This window comes from Oncorhynchus gorbuscha, unplaced genomic scaffold (assembly GCF_021184085.1).
Source record: "Oncorhynchus gorbuscha isolate QuinsamMale2020 ecotype Even-year unplaced genomic scaffold, OgorEven_v1.0 Un_scaffold_554, whole genome shotgun sequence".
In the NCBI taxonomy this organism is placed as follows: Eukaryota; Metazoa; Chordata; class Actinopteri; order Salmoniformes; family Salmonidae; genus Oncorhynchus; species Oncorhynchus gorbuscha.
The window spans coordinates 452,781-467,780 of NW_025745385.1; the positions used below are offsets into that span (position 1 = coordinate 452,781).

Sequence of the window (15,000 nt, forward strand, 5' to 3'; positions counted from 1 at the left end):
TCCTTACCTTGAGGGTCGACCTCCTTAGAAATCTTGAGAGCATCAGAGTTGGCCAGATCCTGGTTAGCTGGAGTCACAGCCAGGATCAGACAGGATTCTTTAGTTATGAACTGCATATAACAGAATCAGACAGGATTATTTAGTTATGAACTGCATATAACAGTGTCAGACAGGATTCTTTAGTTATGAACTGCATATAACAGAATCAGACAGGATTCTTAAGATAGTAACTGCATATAACAGTGTCAGACAGGATTCTTTAGTTAGTAACTGCACATAACAGTGTCAGACAGGATTATTTAGTTATGAACTGCATATAACAGTGTCAGACAGGATTCTTTAGTTATGAACTGCATATAACAGTGTCAGACAGGATTATTAAGTTAGTAACTGCATATAACACAATCAGACAGGATTCTTTAGTTAGTAACTGCACATAACAGTGTCAGACAGGATTCTTTAGTTAGTAACTGCACATAACATTTTCAGACAGGAAAATTTAGTTATTAAGTGCATAGAATATATACATTTTAGTACATAACATAGAAGACAAGACTATATTACTTTAAAGAGGCAATCAGCAGTTGAAACAATAATAAAGCTCTCGACTGACTCATGTTTCAGTCAAAAGCTGGGCCTGGAGTAATGTAACCCCTCTCAAATTCATAGGCAGAGCTATGGATGCAAAGACTGACCGTCCAGGATATCAACATGATCGTTGTAGCCATGTTATGAGGCCATATAGAGTTTGTTTACATTTACATTGTTTACAACATTAACAACAGTAAAACAATCTTCTCTTCTGGGATCTGATGCAGTGTGACAGTTGAACTGAGCTCAGGAAGCACTAACACCTTATATTCAATATGTCAATATGTACATATCATTCACTTATACGTCCAAAAATGGATGTAGCACCTGTAGATTGCCCCCTAAACATATATTTAATTACCCCCTTTCTCTTTCCCTTTAACATATACTTAATTACCCCTTTCCCTTTAACATATACTTAATTACCCCTTTCTCTTTCCCTTTAACATATACTTAATTACCCCCTTTCTCTTTCCCTTTAACATATACTTAATTACCCCCTTTCCCTTTAACATATACTTAATTACCCCCTTTCTCTTTCCCTTTAACATATACTTAATTACCCCCTTTCTCTTTCCCTTTAACATATACTTAATTACCCCCTTTCCCTGTAACATATACTTAATTACCCCCTTTCTCTTTCCCTTTAACATATACTTAATTACCCCTTTTCTCTTTCCCTTTAACATATACTTAATTACCCCCTTTCCCTTTAACATATACTTAATTACCCCTTTTCTCTTTCCCTTTAACATATACTTAATTACCCCCTTTCCCTTTAACATATACTTAATTACCCCTTTTCCCTTTAACATATACTTAATTACCCCTTTTCCTTTAACATATACTTAATTACCCCTTTTCTCTTTAACATATACTTAATTACCCCCTTTCCCTTTAACATATACTTAATTACCCCTTTCCCTGTAACATATACTTAATTACCCCTTTCTCTTTCCCTTTAACATATACTTAATTACCCCTTTTCTCTTTCCCTTTAACATATACTTAATTACCCCTTTCCTTTAACATATACTTAATTACCCCTTTTCCTTTAACATATACTTAATTACCCCTTTCCCTTTAACATATACTTAATTACCCCTTTTCTCTTTAACATATACTTAATTACCCCTTTTCTCTTTAACATATACTTAATTACCCCCTTTCCCTTTAACATATACTTAATTACCCCCTTTCCCTTTAACATATACTTAATTACCCCTTTTCTCTTTCCCTTTAACATATACTTAATTACCCCCTTTCTCTTTCCCTTTAACATATACTTAATTACCCCTTTTCTCTTTCCCTTTAACATATACTTAATTACCCCCTTTCTCTTTCCCTTTAACATATACTTAATTACCCCTTTTCTCTATCCCTGTAACATATACTTAATTACCCCCTTTCTCTTTCCCTTTAACATATACTTAATTACCCCTTTTCTCTTTCCCTTTAACATATACTTAATTACCCTTTTCTCTTTCCTTTAACATATACTTAATTACCCCCTTTCTCTTTCCCTTTAACATATACTTAATTACCCCCTTTCCCTGTAATATATACTTAATTACCCCTTTCTCTTTCCCTTTAACATATACTTAATTACCCTTTTCTCTTTCCTTTAACATATACTTAATTACCCCCTTTCTCTTTCCCTTTAACATATACTTAATTACCCCCTTTCTCTTTCCCTGTAACATATACTTAATTACCCCTTTCCCTGTAACATATACTTAATTACCCCTTTCTCTTTAACATATACTTAATTACCCCCTTTCCTTTAACATATACTTAATTACCCCCTTTCTCTTTAACATATACTTAATTACCCCTTTCTCTTTAACATATACTTAATTACCCCCTTTCTCTTTAACATATACTTAATTACCCCCTTTCCCTTTCCCTGTAACATATACTTAATTACCCCCTTTCCTTTAACATATACTTAATTACCCCCTTTCTCTTTCCCTTTAACATATACTTAATTACCCCCTTTCCTTTAACATATACTTAATTACCCCTTTCCCTTTAACATATACTTAATTACCCCTTTCCCTTTAACATATACTTAATTACCCCCTTTCTCTTTCTCTTTAACATATACTTAATTACCCCCTTTCCCTGTAACATATACTTAATTACCCCTTTCCCTTTAACATATACTTAATTACCCCCTTTCCCTTTAACATATACTTAATTACCCCCTTTCCCTTTAACATATACTTAATTACCCCTTTCTCTTTCTCTTTAACATATACTTAATTACCCCTTTCCCTGTAACATATACTTAATTACCCCTTTCCCTTTAACATATACTTAATTACCCCCTTTCCTTTAACATATACTTAATTACCCCTTTCCCTTTAACATATACTTAATTACCCCCTTTCTCTTTAACATATACTTAATTACCCCTTTCTCTTTCTCTTTAACATATACTTAATTACCCCCTTTCCCTGTAACATATACTTAATTACCCCCTTTCCCTTTAACATATACTTAATTACCCCTTTCCCTTTAACATATACTTAATTACCCCTTTCCTTTAACATATACTTAATTACCCCCTTTCCTTTCTCTTTAACATATACTTAATTACCCCTTTCCCTGTAACATATACTTAATTACCCCCTTTCCCTTTAACATATACTTAATTACCCCCTTTCTCTTTCTCTTTAACATATACTTAATTACCCCCTTTCCCTGTAACATATACTTAATTACCCCCTTTCCCTTTAACATATACTTAATTACCCCCTTTCCCTGTAACATATACTTAATTACCCCCTTTCTCTTTAACATATACTTAATTACCCCCTTTCCCTGTAACATATACTTAATTACCCCTTTCCCTGTAACATATACTTAATTACCCCTTTCCCTTTAACATATACTTAATTACCCCTTTCTCTTTAACATATACTTAATTACCCCTTTCCCTTTAACATATACTTAATTACCCCCTTTCCCTTTAACATATAATTAATTACCCCTTTCTCTTTAACATATACTTAATTACCCCTTTCCCTTTAACATATACTTAATTACCCCCTTTCCCTTTAACATATACTTAATTACCCCTTTCCCTTTAACATATATTTAATTACCCCTTTCCCTTTAACATATACTTAATTACCCCCTTTCCCTGTAACATATACTTAATTACCCCTTTCCCTTTCTCTTTAACATATACTTAATTACCCCTTTCCCTTTAACATATACTTAATTACCCCTTTCTCTTTAACATATACTTAATTACCCCCTTTCCCTTTAACATATACTTAATTACCCCTTTCTCTTTAACATATACTTAATTACCCCCTTTCCCTTTAACATATACTTAATTACCCCCTTTCTCTTTAACACATACTTAATTACCCCCTTTCCCTTTAACATATACTTAATTACCCCCTTTCCTTTAACATATTCTTAATTACCCCCTTTCTCTTTAACATATACTTAATTACCCTCTTTCCTTTAACATATACTTAATTACCCCTTTCCCTTTCTCTTTAACATATACTTAATTACCCCTTTCTCTTTAACATATACTTAATTACCCCTTTTCTCTTTAACATATACTTAATTACCCCCTTTCCCTTTAACATATACTTAATTACCCCCTTTCCCTTTAACATATACTTAATTACCCCTTTCTCTTTAACATATACTTAATTACCCTCTTTCCCTTTCTCTTTAACATATACTTAATTACCCCTTTCCTTTAACATATACTTAATTACCCCTTTCCCTTTCTCTTTAACATATACTTAATTACCCCCTTTCCTTTAACATATACTTAATTACCCCCTTTCTCTTTCTCTTTAACATATACTTAATTACCCCTTTCCCTGTAACATATACTTAATTACCCCTTTCTCTTTCTCTTTAACATATACTTAATTACCCCTTTCCTGTAACATATACTTAATTACCCCTTTCTCTTTAACATATACTTAATTACCCCTTTTCTCTTTAACATATACTTAATTACCCCTTTCCCTTTAACATATACTTAATTACCCCCTTTCTCTTTCCCTTTAACATATACTTAATTACCCCTTTCCTTTAACATATACTTAATTACCCCCTTTCTCTTTAACATATACTTAATTACCCCTTTCTCTTTAACATATACTTAATTACCCCCTTTCCCTTTAACATATACTTAATTACCCCTTTCTCTTTAACATATACTTAATTACCCCCTTTCCTTTAACATATACTTAATTACCCCTTTCCCTTTAACATATACTTAATTACCCCCTTTCCTTTCTCTTTAACATATACTTAATTACCCCTTTCCTTTAACATATACTTAATTACCCCTTTCCTTTAACATATACTTAATTACCCCTTTCCTTTAACATATACTTAATTACCCCTTTCTCTTTAACATATACTTAATTACCCCTTTCCTTTCTCTTTAACATATACTTAATTACCCCCTTTCCCTTTAACATATACTTAATTACCCCTTTACCTTTAACATATACTTAATTACCCCTTTCCCTTTAACATATACTTAATTACCCCTTTCCCTTTAACATATACTTAATTACCCCTTTCTCTTTAACATATACTTAATTACCCCTTTCCCTTTCTCTTTAACATATACTTAATTACCCCCTTTCCCTTTATCTTTAACATATACTTAATTACCCCCTTTCCCTTTCTCTTTAACATATACTTAATTACCCCCTTTCCCTGTAACATATACTTAATTACCCCTTTCTCTTTAACATATACTTAATTACCCCTTTCCCTTTAACATATACTTAATTACCCCCTTTCCCTTTCTCTTTAACATATACTTAATTACCCCATTGCCCTTTAACATATACTTAATTACCCCCTTTCTCTTTAACATATACTTAATTACCCCCTTTCACTTTAACATATACTTAATTACCCCTTTCTCTTTAACATATACTTAATTACCCCCTTTCCCTTTAACATATACTTAATTACCCCCTTTCTCTTTAACATATACTTAATTACCCCTTTCTCTTTAACATATACTTAATTACCCCCTTTCTCTTTAACATATACTTAATTACCCCTTTCCCTGTAACATATACTTAATTACCCCTTTCTCTTTAACATATACTTAATTACCCCCTTTCCCTGTAACATATACTTAATTACCCCCTTTCTCTTTAACATATACTTAATTACCCCTTTCTCTTTAACATATACTTAATTACCCCCTTTCCCTTTAACATATACTTAATTACTTTAACATGTACTTTATTACTCTTTGGATATGAACTACACACAACATAGAAGATATACTATATTACTTTAATATTTAAAGTGTATAGAGAATAGAGTGCCATCTGGTCAAAAGTAGTGCACTATCTAGGGAATAGGGTGCCATCTGGTCAAAAGTAGTGCACTATCTAGGGAATAGGGTGCCATTCTAGTCAAAAGTAGTGCACTATCTAGGGAATAGGGTGCCATTCTAGTCAAAAGTAGTGTACTATCTAAGGAATAGGATGCCATTTTGGGAATAGGGTGCCATTTGGGACCGTAACCACAGTCTCTGACCTGCATCAGCATGTCTCTGATCTGGTGCTCGATGTCGACTGGCTGGTCTCCCACCGCTACCTTAGTCATCCCTGGTAGATCTATAAGAGTCAGGTTTAACACTGAGGAGGGAGGGAGGGATGGGAGTAGGGAGAGAGGGATGGGAGTAGGGAGAGAGGGATGGGAGTAGGGAGAGGGAGAGAGGAAGGGAGGATGTGTGGGAAAGGGGGGAGGATAGAGGGAGGGAGAGAGAGAAGGGGGAGGGAGAGAGAGAGGGAGAGAGAGAGAGAGAGAGAGAGAGAGAGAGAGAGAGAGAGAGAGAGAGAGAGAGAGAGAGAGAGACAGGGAGAGAGAGAGAAACAGAGAGAGAGACAGAGAGAGACAGACAGAGAGACAGACAGACAGACAGAGAGAAAGAGAACGAGGGAGAGAGATTAAATTATTAAATTAAAATGGAAAATGTATTTGCTCATTGTACATCAATCTACAGAGAGGGAGGTTTACACTGTAACAGGGGTGTTCACAAAGAGCTGAAGATGGGCCTTGGGATGAGAGATGTGTACCTAACCTGACCTGAGAGATGTGTACCCAATCTAACTTGAGAGATGTGTACCTAACCTGACATGAGAGCTGTGTACCTAACCTAACTCGAGAGATGTGTACCTAACCTAACCTGAGAGATGTGTACATAACCTGACCTGAGAGATGTGTACATAACCTAACCTGAGAGATGTGTACCTAAACTAACTTGAGAGAAGTGTACCTAAACTAACCAGGGAGATGTGTACCCAACCTAACCTGAGAGCTGTGTAACTAACCCGAGAGATGTGTACCTAGCCTAACCTGAGAGATGTGTACATAACCTGAGAGCTGTGTAACTAACCCGAGAGATGTGTACCTAACCTAACCTGAGAGATGTGTACCTAACCTAACCTGAGACATGTGTACCCAACCCGAGAGATGTGTACCTAACCTAACCTGAGAGATGTGTACATAACCTAACATGAGAGATGTGTACCTAACCTGGCCTGAGAGATGTGTACCTAACCTAACCTGAGAGATGTGTACCCAATCTAACCTGAGAGATGTGTACCTAACCTGGTCTGAGATATGTGTACCTAACCTAACTTGAGAGAAGTGTACCTAACCTGACATGAGAGCTGTGTACCTAACCTAACCTGAGAGATGTGTAAGTAACCTGAGAGATGTGTACCTAGCCTGGCCCGAGAGATGTGTACCTAACCTAGCCCGGGAGATGTGTACATAACCTGAACTGAGAGATGTGTACCTAACCTGAACTGAGAGATGTATACCCAACCTAACCTGGGAGATGTGTACCTAACCTAACCTGAGAGATGTGTACCTAACCTAACCTGAGAGATGTGTACCTAACCTGAGAGATGTGTACCTAACCTAACCCAAGAGATGTGTAACTAACCCGGGAGATGTGTACCTAACCTAACCTGAGAGATGTGTACCTAACCTAACCTGAGAGGTGTGTACCCGGTCTAACCTGAGAGATGTGTACCTGACCTAACCTGAGAGATGTGTACCCGATCTAACCTGAGAGATGTGTACCTAACCTGATCTGAGAGGTGTATATCTAACCTAACCTGAGAGATGTGTACCTAACCTAACCTGAGACATGTGTACCCAACCCGAGAGATGTGTACCTAACCTAACCTGAGAGATGTGTACCTAACCTAACTTGAGAGACGTGTACCTAACCTGACATGAGAGCTGTGTACCTAACCTAACCTGAGACATGTGTACCCAACCCGAGAGATGTGTACCTAACCTAACCTGAGAGATGTGTACCTAACCTAACTTGAGAGACGTGTACCTAACCTGACATGAGAGCTGTGTACCTAACCTGACATGAGAGATGTGTAACTAACCTGAACTGAGAGATGAGTACCTAGTCTGACCTGAGAGATGTGTACCTAACCTAACATGAGAGATGTGTACATAACTTGACCTGAGAGATGTGTACCTAGTCTGACCTGAGAGATGTGTACCTAACCCAAGAGGTATGTACCTAACCTGACCTGAGAGATGTGTACCTAACATGAGAGATGTGTACCTAACCTGAGAGATGTGTACCTAACCTAACCTGAGAGGTGTGTACCTAACATGAGAGATGTGCACCTAGCCTGAGAGATGTGTACCTAGCCTGAGAGATGTGTACCTAACCTAACTTGAGAGATGTGTACCTATCCTAACCTGAGAGATGTGTACCTAACCTAACTTGAGAGATGTGTACCTAACCTAACCGGATAGATGTGTACCTAGCCTAACCCAATAGATGTGTACCTAACCTAACCTGAGAGATGTGTACCTAGCCTAACCTGAGAGATGTGTACCTAACCTAACCTGAGAGATGTGTACCTAGCCTAACCCGAGAGATGTGTACCTAACCTGGCCTGAGACATGTGTACCTAGCCTAACCTGAGAGATGTGTACCTAGCCTAACCTGAGACATGTGTACCTAACCTAACCTGAGACATGTGTACCTAACCTAACTTGGGAGATGTGTACCTATCCTAACCTGAGAGATGTGTACCTAACCTAACCTGAGAGATGTGTACCTAGCCTAACCTGAGAGATGTGTACCTAGCCTAACCTGAGACATGTGTACCTAACCTAACCTGAGAGATGTGTACCTATCCTAACCTGAGACATGTGTACCTAACCTAACCCGAGAGATGTGTACCTAACCTGGCCCGAGAGTTGTGTACCTAACCTAACCTGAGAGATGTGTACCTAACCTAACCTGAGACATGTGTACCCAACCCGAGAGTTGTGTACCTAACCTAACCTGAGAGATGTGAACCCAATCTAACTTGAGAGATGTGTACCTAACCTGACATGAGAGCTGTGTACCTAACCTGACATGAGAGCTGTGTACCTAACCTGACATGAGAGCTGTGTACCTAACCTAAATTGAGAGCTGTGTACCTAACCTAACTTGGGAGATGTGTACCTATCCTAACCTGAGACATGTGTACCTAACCTAACTTGAGAGACGTGTACCTAACCTGACATGAGAGCTGTGTACCTAACCTGACATGAGAGCTGTGTACCTAACCTAAATTGAGAGCTGTGTACCTAACCTAACTTGGGAGATGTGTACCTATCCTAACCTGAGACATGTGTACCTAACCTAACCTGAGACATGTGTACCTAACCTAACCTGAGAGATATGGACCAAACCCGACCACTGACTGTCGCAGAACATACGATCTCATTGTAGATTTTGGTTACAAGAAAACCATAGGAGACTGGTAGGGAGTATCTGATAGACTCAGTCCTAGATATATCAGTGAACCTTGGGAGACTGGTAGGGAGTATCTGATAGACTCAGTCCTAGATATATCAGTGAACCTTGGGAGACTGGTAGGGAGTATCTGATAGACTCAGTCCTAGATATATCAGTGAACCTTGGGAGACTGGTAGGGAGTATCTGATAGACTCAGTCCTAGATATATCAGTGAACCTTGGGAGACTGGTAGGGAGTATCTGATAGACTCAGTCCTAGATATATCAGTGAACCTTGGGAGACTGATAGGGAGTATCTGATAGTCCTAGATATATCAGTGAACCTTGGAAGCAATAGGAGATCAGGAACAGGAGACAGAGTCAATGCAACAGCTGTTCTCACGCCATTCGCTACAGTAACAACATGGAACTAGACTATAGTAACAACATGGAACTAGACTATAGTAACATGGAACTAGACTATAGTAACAGCATGGAACTAGACTATAGTGACATGGAACTAGACTACAGTAACAACATGGAACTAGACTATAGTAACATGGAACTAGACTATAGTAACAACATGGAACTAGACTATAGTAACATGGAACTAGACTACAGTAACATGGAACTAGACTATAGTAACAACATGGAACTAGACTATAGTAAGAGCATGGAACTAGACTATAGTAACAACATGTAACTAGACTATAGTAACAACATGGAACTAGACTATAGTAACATGGAACTAGACTATAGTAACATGGAACTAGACTATAGTAACATGGAACAAGACTATAGTAACATGGAACTAGACTATAGTAAGAGCATGGAACTAGACTATAGTAACATGGAACTAGACTATAGTAACATGGAACTAGACTATAGTAACAACATGGAACTAGACTATAGTAACATGGAACTAGACTATAGTAACATGGAACTAGACTATAGTAACATGGAACTAGACTATAGTAAGAGCATGGAACTAGACTATAGTAACAACATGGAACTAGACTATAGTAACATGGAACTAGACTATAGTAACAACATGGAACTAGCCTATAGTAAGAGCATGGAACTAGACTATAGTAACATGGAACTAGACTATAGTAACAACATGGAACTAGCCTATAGTAAGAGCATGGAACTAGACTATAGTAACATGGAACTAGACTATAGTAACAACATGGAACTAGCCTATAGTAAGAGCATGGAACTAGACTATAGTAACAACATGGAACTAGACTATAGTAACAACATGGAACTAGCCTATAGTAAGAGCATGGAACTAGACTATAGTAACATGGAACTAGACTATAGTAACAACATGGAACTAGCCTATAGTAAGAGCATGGAACTAGACTATAGTAACAACATGGAACTAGACTATAGTAAGAGCATGGAACTAGACTATAGTAACAACATGGAACTAGACTATAGTAACATGGAACTAGACTATAGTAACATGGAACTAGACTATAGTAACAACATGGAACTAGACTATAGTAACATGGAACTAGACTATAGTAACATGGAACTAGACTATAGTAAGAGCATGGAACTAGACTCCGGCGCAAATGAGGGGGTATTTTGAAGTATGCATCATGTGTAGTGTTAATGGTAGCAGGGGTTACCTGGGTAGTATTGCTGGGATATCACCTTGAAACGTATTTACAGTGCTGATTTACCTCAGGATGAAGTACAGTTGATTAACCTCTTCAACCTATGGGGCGCTAAACGTGCCCGTTTTAAGCGCAATATTTTGTCACGAAAAGATGCTCGAATATGCATATAATTGGCAGCTTTGGAAAGAAAACACTCTGACGTTTTCAAAACTGCAAAGATATTATCTGTGAGTGCCACAGAACTCATGCTACAGGCGAAACCAAGATGTAACCTCATCTCCAGCTGAAACGGATGCAGTCAACATCTCCAGCTGAAACGGATGAAGTCAACATCTCCAGCTGAAACGGATGAAGTCAAAAGCTCCAGCTGAAACGGATGAAGTCAAAAGCTCCAGCTGAAAAGTCATTATCAGTTGTCCGACGAGAGATGGAAATGAGAGTCCATAGTGTAATTACAGATCAGAGGACATTAGTCTCGGAGGTGTCAACAAAATAATCAACCGTGAAAGTGAATCATGTTTTATTTTCTGCTCATTTAGAAGTCATTTTCAAAGTTTATGTGATGTTGAACAGTATGGAAATACTATTGAGGGTTTTAAATACTGGCTATACTGGTTAATGGTTACGGTCACTGATAAGATTGGATCGCTGTAGATTAGTGAGGAATGTGGGTCGAGGTCAGATGTGGACTAGGGAGGAATGTGGGTCGAGGTCAGGTCAGATGTGGATTAGGGAGGAATGTGGGTCGAGGTCAGGTCAGATGTGGATTAGGGAGGAATGTGGGTCGAGGTCAGATGTGGACTAGGGAGGAATGTGGGTCGAGGTCAGGTCAGATGTGGACTAGGGAGGAATGTGGGCCGAGGTCAGGTCAGATGTGGATTAGGGAGGAATGTGGGTCGAGGTCAGATGTGGACTAGGGAGGAATGTGGGCCGAGGTCAGGTCAGATGTGGATTAGGGAGGAATGTGGGCCGAGGTCAGGTCAGATGTGGATTAGGGAGGAATGTGGGCCGAGGTCAGGTCAGATGTGGATTAGGGAGGAATGTGGGTCGAGGTCAGGTCAGATGTGGACTAGGGAGGAATGTGGGCCGAGGTCAGATGTGGACTAGGGAGTAATGTGGGTCGAGGTCAGGTCAGATGTGGATTAGGGAGGAATGTGGGTCGAGGTCAGGTCAGATGTGGACTAGGGAGGAATGTGGGCCGAGGTCAGATGTGGACTAGGGAGGAATGTGGGCCGAGGTCAGGTCAGATGTGGACTAGGGAGGAATGTGGGCCGAGGTCAGGTCAGATGTGGACTAGGGAGGAATGTGGGCCGAGGTCAGATGTGGATTAGGGAGGAATGTGGGCCGAGGTCAGATGTGGACTAGGGAGGAATGTGGGCCGAGGTCAGGTCAGATGTGGACTAGGGAGGAATGTGGGCCGAGGTCAGATGTGGACTAGGAGGAATGTGGGCCGAGGTCAGGTCAGATGTGGACTAGGGAGGAATGTGGGTCGAGGTCAGATGTGGATTAGGGAGGAATGTGGGCCGAGGTCAGATGTGGACTAGGGAGGAATGTGGGCCGAGGTCAGATGTGGACTAGGGAGGAATGTGGGCCGAGGTCAGGTCAGATGTGGACTAGGGAGGAATGTGGGCCGAGGTCAGATGTGGACTAGGGAGGAATGTGGGCCGAGGTCAGATGAAGGGAGAAGGAACAGTCTTATTAAACACATCTCTTGACTTCCTGCCTAGCAACATAGACGTGGTGTTTGGACGAGCAGGAGACTCGGTCTAAAGGAGGGTATAAATACTGGTGCTGCTGGAAACTTTGTCTTGTGCAGCTGTTTGACCCAGTGGGGAAAACATTTGGTTTGTGCTTTGACTAGTTGTCCATCAGTTGTTCACTCTGTTTACCAGAACCTAACAAAGCAGAACTGCTTTCAGGACTGTGTGTTTTGCATGTTTGTGTGTGCTTGAACATATGTCCGTGAGTCTCTCGCTCTGTGTGTGTGTGTGTGTGTGTGTGTGTGTGTGTGTGTGTGTGTGTGTGTGTGTGTGTGTGTGTGTGTGTGTGTGTGTGTGTGTGTGTGTGTGTGTGTGTGTGTGTGTGTGTGTGTGTGTGTGTGTGTGTGTGTGTGTGTGTGTGTGTGTGTGTGTGTGTGTGTGTGTGTGTACCATTAGGGAATAGACTCGGAGGTTGATGGGAACAGCAGAGATTCCCTTATTGGACCCAGTGATGCGATCAGTCTCGGCCTCAATCTCCAAACGCACCTCATCAAAGTCCACAAACTTACGACCTTTACAATGAAGGAACTCAGCATACTCTGTTATTAAGGAGGGAGGGAGGGAGGGACATAGAGAAGAGGTTCAAGGGAGAGAGAGAGGAATAGAGAGAGGGCGAGAGAGAGGGTGAGAGAGAGAGAGGGAAGAGGTTAGAGGGAGAGAGAAAACATCTGTAAGTCACCACAAAAACGAAGCATGTCATGACATGTCATGATTGATTAAATTCAGATTGTGTTACTGGCCTACACACCATACCCCATAATGTCAAATTTGAGTTATGTTTTTACATTTTTTGGCTAATTCATTAAAAATGAAAAGCTGAAATGTCATGAGTCAATAAGTAATCCAGTCCTGTGTTATGGCTTGAGTCAATAAGTAATCCAGCCCTGTGTTATGGCATGAGTCAATAAGTAATCCAGCCCTGTGTTATGGCTTGAGTCAATAAGTAATCCAGTCCTGTGTTATGGTTTGAGTCAATAAGTAATCCAGCCCTGTGTTATGGCATGAGTCAATAAGTAATCCAGTCCTGTGTTATGGCTTGAGTCAATAAGTAATCCAGTCCTGTGTTATGGTTTGAGTCAATAAGTAATCCAGTCCTGTGTTATGGCTTGAGTCAATAAGTAATCCAGTCCTGTGTTATGGCTTGAGTCAATAAGTAATCCAGCCCTGTGTTATGGCTTGAGTCAATAAGTAATCCAGCCCTGTGTTATGGCTTGAGTCAATAAGTAATCCAGCCCTGTGTTATGGCTTGAGTCAATAAGTAATCCAGCCCTGTGTTATGGCTTGAGTCAATAAGTAATCCAGCCCTGTGTTATGGCTTGAGTCAATAAGTAATCCAGTCCTGTGTTATGGCTTGAGTCAATAAGTAATCCAGCCCTGTGTTATGGCTTGAGTCAATAAGTAATCCAGCCCTGTGTTATGGCTTGAGTCAATAAGTAATCCAGCCCTGTGTTATGGCTTGAGTCAATAAGTAATCCAGCCCTGTGTTATGGTTTGAGTCAATAAGTAATCCAGCCCTGTGTTATGGCTTGAGTCAATAAGTAATCCAGCCCTGTGTTATGGCTTGAGTCAATAAGTAATCCAGCCCTGTGTTATGGCTTGAGTCAATAAGTAATCCAGCCCTGTGTTATGGTGAATCTAAATGAGTTCAGGAGTAAACATATGCTTAACATTTCACATAATAAGATGTATGGACTCACTCTGTGTGCAATAATGGTGTTTAACATACTTTTTGAATGACTACCTCATCTCTGTACCCCACACATATAATTATCTGTAAGGTCCCTCAGTCGAGCAGTGAATTTCAAACACAGATTCAACCACAAATACCAGGGAGGTTTGCAAATGCCTCGCAAAGAAGGGCACCGATTGGTAGATGGGTAAAAAAAGCAAACATTGAATATCCCTTTGAGAATGTTATGGTGAAGTTATTAATTACACTTTAGATGGTGTATCAATACAGCCAGTCACTACTAAGATACAGGCGTCCTTCCCAACTCAGTTGCCAGAGAGGAAGGAAACTGCTCAGGGTTTTCACCATGAGGCCAATGGTGACTTTAAAACAGTTACAGAGTTTAGTGGCTGTGATAAGAGAAAACTGAGGATGGATAGACAACATTGTAGTTACTCCACAATACTAACCTAAATGACAGTGTACAAAATACAAATATTCAAAATGCATCCTGTTTGCAATATTTTTTTTTAGGATAAAAATAAACGGAATACAGCTAAGC

The 15,000-nt window shown here is 39.5% G+C and overlaps 1 pseudogene; it reads right to left on the reverse strand.

The window, feature by feature from the left end:
* LOC124018649 overlaps nt 1-15,000 on the reverse strand; it is a 64,510-nt pseudogene that overhangs the window by 35,809 nt on the left and 13,701 nt on the right.